Genomic DNA, 11571 nt, shown 5'->3' with positions numbered 1-11571 from the left:
TCTGATTTCTTTTCATTCCTTTGAAACTTGGAATTTACAGTTCCATTACCTCAGGGTGGCTTTTCCCTCTGTCTGGAAGACTCCTCCCCCAGATAGCCAGATGTCTCTCTCACTCACCTTCTTCAAGTCTTTGCCGCATCTTATTATTTAAAATACCCCTATCCTGACCACTCTATTGAACATTGCAAACTACCATCACCTCCACAATCTGAATTGGCCTTATCCCTGCACAATTTCTATTCCATAACACTTAGCAACCTCCAACGTACTATATTATTCATTTATTATATTCATTGGGTGTTATCTCTCTCTTTCCCTAATAAAATATAATGTCCACAAGAAAGTGACTTTTTAGCTGTCATGTTCACTGAGTTATCCCTAGCACCCAGAACACTGCCTCACTCACAATAAACAGACCCTTTATAAATAGTGATAGATCATTGAATGAATCTTTTCTTTTTTTTTTCCAGTAGTTACATAGGAAATTTATTATCCCCAAGAAGTGGTAAAAACTGAACATACAAACAGATTTTTTTTTCCTTTGTGTACGCATTTAGTTTTATCGTAACAAAGCAACCTGTACACTTCTAACGCTTAAAGTGAGCATCATGTTTCCTTTCCAGCGAAACAAAAAGAAAAAATTTTAAATAAACAGGAATAAAATTACAACAGAGAATGTCAATTGCAAATAAGATCCTACAGGTTCTGCTGCTTCTCCCATCGAATGGCAGGGCTCAAGTCATCATTAGGAGAGAATTTTATTTTAAAATTGTCATCTGAAACTGCAAGGATGTCCATTAAACATCACAATTAAATATGCCAAAGGAGAAGCCATGTTGTCAAAATGCCCACTTAACCCACCCAAACATCTCAGACCCAACCTTTACTGACCTTCTATAACCCCATTTTTTAAAGTTTTTTCTTTCTTTTTCTAAACAAGAGAAAGTAGACAGATACATGCTGGTAAATGCTAACCGTCCATATTCACATAGAGACACAGTGTAATCTCTGAGCCCAAAATACAGAGAAAGGAGGAAAAAGCTAGAATTCTATGCACTACTACACAGGGGCCTAGCACCCTCCAGCTTCCAGCAGACCTAAGGGAGCAGAAGGGTCTTCTTTTTTCCCACAGAGCATGGTGGTGTTGATTCCACAAAGTTTTTGTTGAGACAGGAAGGGGTAAAAAAGAGTTTGGGACAGAAAAGGATAGAGATTCTTTTCCCACTGAATTCTGCTCAAGGTATTTCCCCCCAAAATAAGTTGTGAGCCATGGTATAAAAGAGAAAAGAGACCTCAAAAACAGGGTGACTGAGCACAAGAGGAGGAGAAAAAAAAAAAAAAAGACTGTAACTTGCTCCCGGGGACTGGAGAAAATTTAAAAAAGAAGGTCAGAATCCATCAGTGTTCCATGAGTCATCTTCTCCTTCACCTTCCTCTCCTCCCTCCCCCTCATCATCATCTTCATCTTCTTCACCTTCATCCACATCCCCTTCTTTATCAATATCTTCCAATCCTTCTTCCTCTTCATCGTCATCTTCTTCTTTCCCTTCCTCATCATCCACGTCCAGAACCAAGTAGTACTGTCATGGATTTGGCCACATAGCATCTTTGATGACCTCTTGTAACTCATCTGCACCTGCAACAGGATGATCAGTAAGCCAGGTGAAGAAGCCTTCTGGTTCCTCATGCTGTCTCTTCCTGCTGGCTTTATTCTGCGTTTTGTCAGATCCTTTCTGGATTTCCATTTGATTTCAGTGGACTTCGAAGATGGATCACCACTCTCATTCAGATGAAATTCTTTGGAGAGAACTTTATCTTCGAAGTGAGGGTTTTCATCAAAATAAAAATCTATTCTGTAACCTGATTTAATATCTCCAAACTCTGTCACTTCGACTCTTGTCAAATAATGCAGCGCCTCTTCATTCTCCTCCCCAAGCAGTGCAGACACTTGTGGATGGTTAACAAATGTTGTTACCCCAAAATCTGGGCTTTGGGCGATCAATTCTGACCTCTTCTGAAAAAATGGTTGGCGGAGTTTGTTATATTTCTGTTCTACTTTCAAAATCTCCTCACTGGTTTGTTCGTTAAGTCTGTTTCATTTTGTACTTCATCAATATGTTCAATGGCTTCTTGCTGTTCTTTTTCTTCCTTCGGCAACTTCAGAGAAGCAGACGTTTCCTCTGGCCTGGAGGCAGCAGTCAGTCTCGGTTTCTTCAGTTTCTTTGCTTGGGGTGGAAGTGAAGACTGGTTTTGGGGGCCAAAACCAGTCTGGGAGAAAAGCCAAGAATCCACCCAAGGGAAGAGGCTTGTACCAGGAGCTCTGAGAACTAAGGCTGCCCCAGGTGACAGAGGTTTAATTATCACAAACAGATTTGAGAAGTAAAGCATTTGCATCACCAGCCTTGCTTTGATATGTCTACTGTAGTCTTGAAATTTTCCTGAGAAGGCAATTCTATGATCGATCTTTCTGGTTATTTCTCATTTTAAATCCTGATAGAGAAAAGCTGATCCACCTCTGACTTCCTTGCCCTTGCACGGTTCCATCAGAACCAATGCTTTTAAAAATCGAGGTCATCTGCCAGGTTTTGAGCTGTCTCCGACTCCTTTCCCACCCTTCTAAACTCTGTGATGCTGGAGCGGAGACTCTCACCGCATCTCTGCTTTGCCACCTGGCGCCTGTACAGACTCTGCCAATAGGAGGTTCCAGAGGGGAAGGGGAATGCTGAAAACCAAGAGCACATATTTTCAATAGTTATTTGTAGGGTGCACTTTGGGAGAGCCCGGTTGATGTCCACGAAAAGTAGAGAACTGACAGGTCCACAGGTCACCTTGCTAAGATCAGGAAGTGATCAGGGACTAGGACTTCACAATAGTCAAGTGTCTGGTATGCCCAACATTCTTCTAGGACTGATCCGGAAGTAAGGGAAGCATTGTTAGATAGGTTTTGGTGAAATAAAGGTCCACCTTACATATATAGGATGCTACCAAGAATGAATATCTTTCAAATTCTTGAAAGAGAACAGGATAGTTTATGAGTCTCACTCACAGATTCCTTTTCCCGACTGTCCTTTTATGTTTCAATAAAGACATAAAAATTAATGCTTAATTAAATGCAATATTTATTACTTCTCTACTGCCACTCTTATTGGCTGTCAGTCTCTTTTTCGATAAACCTTTCAATCCATGATTGACATTTTTCCCCTTGTCTTTTTTTTAAAACTGTTTTAACCTCGGTATTCATATACCAGAAATGTAAGGATGAAAATTGTAAAGATTAGAGAAAACATTTTCTCTCTCATTACAAATACCGGTTGCTCCCTTTGAGGTTATTCTTTAACATTTTATAATTGCTGAGTCATTTTTTGAAGTTGTCCTATAAGACAAAAAGTTTGCAAACAGCTACAAGCACCTATGAAGCCACATATGTCTCCCAACACATAAACCAAAGCCACAAATTGATATTTATAAAACTTCAGAAGTTTAAGAAGGTTCTTCTGGGACATGTGACTTAAAAGTACTGACACCATGAGTGACAAGGAGCCAGTGTGCTCCCTGGTAAAGAAATTCTAGCTCATGCTGGCACTGAACACGGTGCTTGAACTCACCCACCATTTAGTAGGTTACAGCATGCCAACTTTACAGAGGAAAGGTTTACGAAGGAAAAGTTTCAGTCTCTCCTTCTTTAGCCTTCTGTATCTTGCCCAAAGCAGTTTTACCAAAGCCAAAGTCTTAAGGGCTGGGCTCAATTTCTCCATTTTAAATAGGGATCACAAATAAAACTGTCAACCAGTAAGAATAAATGTAGTGAGTAAGAATAAATGTAGTGAGCTTCTTGGCCAAAGTGGTAGACTTAGTTTGGCTAGCAATGCCAGAGCAAATACATCCATGGGGCTCATTCAAACTGGACAGATGCTGACTTGGTCCCAACAACAGCAAGTGGAAAAACTCAGTCCTCAATTCACCTCATTGTGGGTTTGCCTGTTTTAAGTTATGCCTCCTGCAACCTAAATAGCAGCTATTTCAAAAATGTTTTCGTCTCCCAAATCCTAAAATGGATCTAATCACATAGTTTCATACTTAAAAACACAACAAGCAAACATGACCAATTTTCCTTTAAAACTGGAGGCATAGCAGATAAACAAAGATAATTTGAAACCCAACATGTTTAGGTATGAGGGATGAAGAAAACAGCAATTTATTTTTTGAAAAACGATGAAAATCATTTTTTTAAAGAACTTCCAATATGCCTGAGAAATTTCAACTTTAAAGGCAATCTCCACAGTCTAAAAAATCTATATTAGATATTTCAAAGAACACTCACAGTAGAACGATTGCTATGGCTACAAAGCTTCTGACATTTGCATTTCCTAAGGTAATGGCTGGCAATACTCACTATTAGAATCACATGAGGAATTTTTTTAAAAAATTCAATGACCAGGTCCAGCTTTTGACCAATTAAACTAGAATATCTGGGAGCAAGGTCTAGGTGATTTTAAAATCCAGCCAGGGCTGTAAACTGAGGAGGTCTACAAACACAAGGAAAGTAATAAGAATTGTGAGAAAAATGTTTTACACACTTGCCTGATGATCCGTGTCTCCTGGAATGCTTCTTAACACCTGTTGCATGCCAATCTCTGGGGAAAAGCTTGGGAAACGTATTTTTAAACAGGAACACAATAATCTTTATCATCAGGAACCTGGTCTCCTGGAAGGAGAAATGCGAGTAACTATATACAGGTTTTAGCAGATATCCATGGAAGGCACTTAAGAACAAAATGTTATTTAAGCGGGCCTCCAAATCACCACTTGAGCCTTTCCCAGGTAAGGTTTAAGGTCTACATTAACTGAGGCACACTCTAGAGGAAGCTCAAGTTCCCCCTAATATTCTCATCGAACCCCCAAGGAAAAGGCCACGTGAAAACGGTCAAGAGCAAGACGACATCCTCAGACATCTGGGCTACAGTGTTGGAGGACAGGGGGAGATTTTATAGGAAGAACTGAATTGAGGCAAATCCTCCTGTGTCATCTTCTTGTCTTCACATACAGTCACTCTCTTCACATCACACAGTGTGGTCTGTTCACAATCTTTTGTTGTGTTGAGCCAGAGCCTCGAGCACCTTGGAGCAGCAGGTGCCTCCAACTCCACAAGGCCTGATGATACATGTGATTTGTATCATGTACCATTTAATAGTACACTAAAACATAGTCGTTTTAAGTATCTGTTTGCATTTTACTCTTTTACTATTTGTTTTATTATTTTTACTATTTTATTTTTAGTAGTTTGTTTCACTATTTCCCTCTTGCAACACTGGGGTATTGCAGTATTCATTTAATATCCTCTAACAGACCATAACATAAAGAGGGCAAAGGCAGGTTTTCATGCTGCACCATTGAATTTCCCATATAATTTGCCCCGTGAGACCCCATGACATCAGTGGCAATGCCCAGTGGAACAACAGAGAAGCCTGTTGGGCACAGTAATTTCTCCAACAGGTGGGTGGGATACGACGATAGTACAAGCAGGACATGGTGATACAAGGAACCATGCGGCAAGGAATGCAGAAGATCATCTTAGGAACAAAGGGAGTCACCAATAGAATATTCAGACATAACAATTTGACCTAGACTTAAGGTTCTATGAAGAAAGTGAAGGCCAAAGCCAGAAAGATTGGAGAGGTTACCATACCCACATCTCTACCCAAAGACCAAAGAGGTGCAGAGATACTTAAACTTAATCAAATTTTTTAAAAAGTAGGATGTAATAACATTTACACAGCAATTCCAGTTGTGTTAGAGAAGTTTGGGTGCATATTTTAAAACTTTAATGACATAGAAGACAAGGTTAACAGTGTTTATCTCTGGGTAGTAGGATTATGAGTGATTTCAGGGATTTTTTTTTGCTTATTTTTTTTTTCTAAATATTCTACAATGAATATTTTTGTGATAAGACAAAGTATTCAAGTTATAAAATATTATGATTGTTCAAAATTTATTGTATACTATATATTTGTGGTTTAAGGAAGTCAAGTTCTCAAGCCTCATCATTTATTTGTTTAACCCATTCTCATAGCAACAAGTTGCTAAAGAAATAAATATGTATATAATGGAACTCAAATTATACCTCAGTCCTACGTGGTAGAGGAATAACTGTGTTCGTGATTAAAATGCAAAAATACTGCAGTATAATTTTTGTGGTCAAATACAAATATTCTTCAATAATTATTCATTGTATTGACTAATATTATACTTTTTCACTCTAACTTTATTCTGCTACTCTAGACTGTGTCATGAGGCATCAGTACTGTCAACATCATCGACTGTGAATAAATGCAAGACTCAGGCTGTTTAGTTCTGGGACGCAAATCCCAGCACTAGTTCAACTGTCCAGCATTCTCACCAACATAAGGGAGGGGGTCTCGTGAGACTAATTGTTTTAACTAAAATCAGACTTTTTAAACAGAGTAGAAAATCCATGGTTCTATTTGGTATCCCTTTAATAAAAAACAGAATTTTATAATATACTTGAGTACAATCCATCTCCGTTTATATTAAATTTAATGTATGACTTTTGATCTTAGTTAAAAACAATGTATTCAACTATTAATAAGGGTTCAAAATATCCAACTAGGAGGAGCAGAGGGCGACTGCCCCACCCACTCGAGCATGGAGAGCCTGCTGAGCTCTCAGGCCTGTCCTCTGCCCTTCAAACCCCCCTCTGGGCCAAGTGGGTCCTTGGGGATATAGGAAGGAGGCTAGAGAGATCAGAAGAGGCAGGCAGGAGGGGCCCTCCCAGACCCCAGACCCGAGGAGTGGGAGAGGAGAGGAAGGTGTTTGCACTGCTCAGTCAAGCCCAGGAAGCCTGCTGGGCTCCCAGGTGAGGTCCCCTGCCCTCTGAGACCAGGGTGGGGAGCATGCCTGGGCCCCTTCTGTTCCTTAAGCCTAAGTCCCACCCCCACACCCCCCAGGGCCTATTCCAGCCCTGTAGGTCCTGAGCATTGGCCCCGCCCACCACCCAAACCTTGTCCTTGCTTAGGCCTCACCCTCCACAGCCACAGCCTTCCGCCCCCTTTTCTTTTTTCTATTTTTCTTTTCTTTCCTCCTCTTTTTCACTACTGTGGTACTGATGTACCTCCTGGTTGTTGATTCACCTATATATATTTTTTACATTCTTTCTAACATATCTGTTGGTTGCCTAGTCTAATTGTATTTTTTACTTTGTTATTGTTCTTTTCTTTTTTTTGCCACCCCATGCGGGTTGTGGGATTTTGGTTCATAAGCCCAGGGTCAGGCCGAAGCTCCTGCAATGGGAGCTCCGAGTCTGAACCACTGGACAAACAGAGAACCTCAGACCCCAGGGAATATTCATCAGAGTGGGGTCTCATGGAGGTCCTCATCTCAGCTCCAAGACCCAGCTCTACCCAATAGCCTACAAACTCCAGTGTTGGAAGCCTCAGGCCAAACAACCAGTAAGACAGAAACACAATTCCACTAAAAAAAAAATAAAAAGAGAGACAGCAAAAAAATATGTCACAGATGAGGGAGTAGGGTAAAAACCTACAAGACCAAATAAAGGAAGAGGACATAGGCAATCTACCTCAAAAAGAATTCACAGCAATAATAGTAAAGATGATCCAGAACCTCAGAAATAGAATGGAAGAATGGATTAAGAAAACACAAGAAATGTTTAACAAAGATCTAGAAGAAGTAAAGAACAAACGAACAGAGAGGAACAAAACAATAACTGAAATGAAAACTACACTAGAGGGAATCAATAACAGAATAACTGAGGCAGAAGAATGAATAAGACAATATGGTGGAAATAACAGCCAAGGAGCAGAATAAAGAAAAAAGAATGAAAAGACTTGAAGATAATATCAGAGACCTCTGGGAAAACACTAAATGCACCAACATTCGAATTATAGGGGTCTCAGAAGAAGAAGAGAAAAAGAAAGGGTCTGAGAAAATATTTGAAGAGATTATAGTTGAAAACTTCCTTAACATGGGAAACGAAGTAGTCACCAAAGTCCAGGAAGCACAGAGGGTCCCAGGATAAACCCTAGGAAAAACACACCAAGACACATATTACTCAAACTAACAAAAATTAAATTCAAAGAAAAAATATTAAAAGCAGCAAGGGAAAAGCAAAAAATAACATACAAAGGAATCCCCATAAGGTTACCAGCAGATTTTTCAGTGGAAACTCTGTAGGCTAGAAGGGAGTGGCAGGATATATTTAAAGTGATGAAAGAGAAAAACATACAACCAAGATTACTCTACTCAGCAAGGATATCATTCAGATTCTATGGAGAAGTCAAAAGCTTTTCAGACAAACAAAAGCTAAGAGAATTCAGCACCACCAAAGCAGCTTTACAACAAAGGCTGAAGAAACTTCTCTAAGTGGAAAACACAAGAAAAGAAAAAGACCCACAAAAACAAACCCAAAACAATTAAGAAAATGGTAATAGGAACATACATATCGATAATAACCTTGAATGTAAATGGATTAAATGCCCAACCAAAGGACACAGACTGGCTGAATGGATACAAAAACAAGACTCATATATATCATGCGTGCAAGAGACCCACTTCAGACCTAGGGACACATACAGACTGAAAGTGAAGGGATGGAAAAAGATATTCCATGCAAATGTAAATCAAAAGAAAGTCAGAGTAGCAATACTCATATCAGATAAAATAGACTTTAAAATAAAGACAGTTACAAGAGAGAAGGAGGGGCACTACATAATGATCAAAGGATCAATCCAAGAAGAAGATATAACAATTATAAATGTTTACGCACCCAACATAAGAGCACCTCAATGCATAAGGAAAATGCTAACAACCATGAAAGGAGAAATCGACAGTAACACAATAATAGTAGGAGACTTTAACACGACTCTTACACCAATGTCATTCTTCACAGAATTATAACAAAAAATCTTACAATTAGTATGGAAACACAAAAGACCCTGAATAGCCAAAGCAATCTTGAGAAATAAAAGTGGAGTTGGAGGAATCGGGCTCCCCGACTTCAAACTATACCACAAAGTTACAGTAATCAAGACAGTATGGGGCTGGCATGAAAACACAAATATAGATTAATGGTACAGGATAAAATGCCCAGAGATAAACCCATGCACATATGGGCACCTAGTTTATGACAAAGGAGGTAAGAACATACAATGCAGAAAAGACAGCCTCCTCAATAAGTGGTGCAGGGGAAACTGGACAGCTACAGGTAAAAGAATGAAATTAGAACACTACCTAACACCATACACAAAAATAAACTCAAAATGGATTAAAGACCTAAATGTAAGGCCAGACACTATAAAACTCTTTGAGGAAAACATAAGCAGAACACTCTATGACGTAAATCACAGCAAGATCCTTTTTGACCCACCACTTAGAGAAATGGAAATAAAAACAAAAATAAACAAATGGGACCTAATGAAACTTCAAAGCTTTTGCACAGCAAAGGAAACCATAAACAAGACCAAAAGACAACCCTCAGAATGGGAGAAAATATTTGCAAAGGAAGCAACTGACAAAGGATTAATCTCCAAAATTTACAAGCAGCTCATGCAACTCAATATCAAAAAAACAAACAACCCAATCCAACAATGGGCAGAAGACCTAAATAGACATTTCTCCAAAGAAGATATACAGATTGCCAAGAAACACATGAAAGAATGCTCAACATCATTAATCATTAGAGAAATGCAAATCAAAACTACAATGAGATATCATCTCACACCAGTCAGAATAGCCATCATCAAAAAATCTACAAACAATGAATGCTGGAGAGAGTGTGAAGAAAAGGAACCCTCTTGCACTGTTGGTGGGAATGTAAATTGATAGAGCCACTATGGAAAACAGTATGGAGGTTCCTTAAAAAACTAAAAATAGAACTACGATACGACCCAGCAATCCCACTACTGGGCATATACCCTGAGAAAACCATAATTCAAAAAGAGTCATGTACCACAATGTTCATTGCAGCTCTATTTACAATAGCCAGGACATGGAAGCAACCTAAGTGTCCATCAACAGATGAATGGATAAAGAAGATGTAGCACATATACACAATGGAATATTACTCAGCCATAAAAAGAAATGAAATTGAGTTATTTGTAGTGAGGTGGATGGACCTAGAGTCTGTCATACAGAGTGAAGTAAGTCAGAAAGAGAAAAACAAATGCCGTATGCTAACAGATATACATGGAATCTAAACAAACAAACAAAAAGTGGTCATGAAGAACCTAGGGGCAAGACGGGAATAAAGACGCAGACCTACTAGAGAGTGGACTTGAGGACACGGGGAGGGGGAAGGGTAAGCTGGGACAAAGTGAGAGAGTGGCATGGACATATATACACTACCAAATGTAAAATAGATAGCTAGTGGGAATCAGCCACATAGCACAGAGAGATCAGCTCTGTGCTTTGTGACCACCTAGAAGGGTGGGATAGGGAGGGCAGGAGGGAGGGAGATGCAAGAGGGAAGAGATAGAGATATGGGGATATAAGTATATGTATAACTGATTCACTTTGTTATAAAGCAGAAACTAACACCACTGTAAAGCAATTATACTCCAATAAAGATGTTAAAAAGAAAAAGTCCATGTAGTATCCCTATGTGTAGGTCTTTTCAACTTCTTAATGGTGTCATTTAAAGGTCGATTAATTTTTTCAAGTCCAAGTTACAAATTATGCTTTTGATATAATATTTAGGAAATATTTGCTTAACCTAATGTAATGAAGATTTTCTCTTGTGTTTTATTCTAGAAGTGTCATTGTTTTCCCTATTGCATTTAGGTCTATGGTCCAGCACTACTTATTGAGAAGACCTGACTTTCCTAGTTGGATTACCTTGGCACATTTGTCAAAAATCAATTGGTGGGCTTCCCTAGTGGTGCAGTGGTTGAGAATCCACCTGCTAATGTAGGGGACATAGGTTCGATTCCTGGTCCAGGAAGATCCCACATGCCACGGAGCAAGTAAGCCCATGCACCACAGCTACTGAGTCTGAGCTCTAGAGCCCGTGAGCCACAACTACTGAGCCCGCATGTCACAACTACTGAAGCCCGCACGCCTAGAGACTGCGCAACAAGACAAGCCACTGCAGTGAGAAGCCCGCACACCACAACAAAGAGTAGCCCCCACTCACCGCAACCAGAGAAAGCCCGCATGCAGTGACAAAGACCCAATGCAGCAAAACAATTAATTAATTAATTAAAAAAATTCAATTGGCAAAGACTTAATATTGTTAAGAAGACAATACTCCAAAAATTGATATACATATTCAACACAATCTTTATCAACGTCCCAGTTGTTTTATTCTTTTTTTTGAAATTTGACAAGCGGATCATAAAATTACATATAACTGAAAGGAATCCAGAATATCCAAAACAATTCTGAGAACGGAGAACAAAGTTGGAGGAATCACACTTCCCAATTCTAATACTTACTACAAAACTACTGCAACCAACAGTGTGGTACTGGCTTAAGGATAGACACTTAGATCAATGGAATAGAATTGACAGCCCAGAAATAAACCCTTACATTTATGGTCCA

At 39.3% G+C, this 11571-nt stretch overlaps 1 pseudogene; it reads right to left on the bottom strand.

Moving 5' to 3' along the window:
- Positions 1-907: 907 nt before the first annotated feature.
- Positions 908-2394, bottom strand: LOC101270496 (protein SET-like; annotated as a pseudogene).
- Positions 2395-11571: the final 9177 nt, after the last annotated feature.

The sequence above is a fragment of the Orcinus orca genome, chromosome 5, assembly GCF_937001465.1.
Source record: "Orcinus orca chromosome 5, mOrcOrc1.1, whole genome shotgun sequence".
In the NCBI taxonomy this organism is placed as follows: domain Eukaryota; kingdom Metazoa; phylum Chordata; class Mammalia; order Artiodactyla; family Delphinidae; genus Orcinus; species Orcinus orca.
This window is presented reverse-complemented; position numbering and strand designations above follow the sequence as displayed.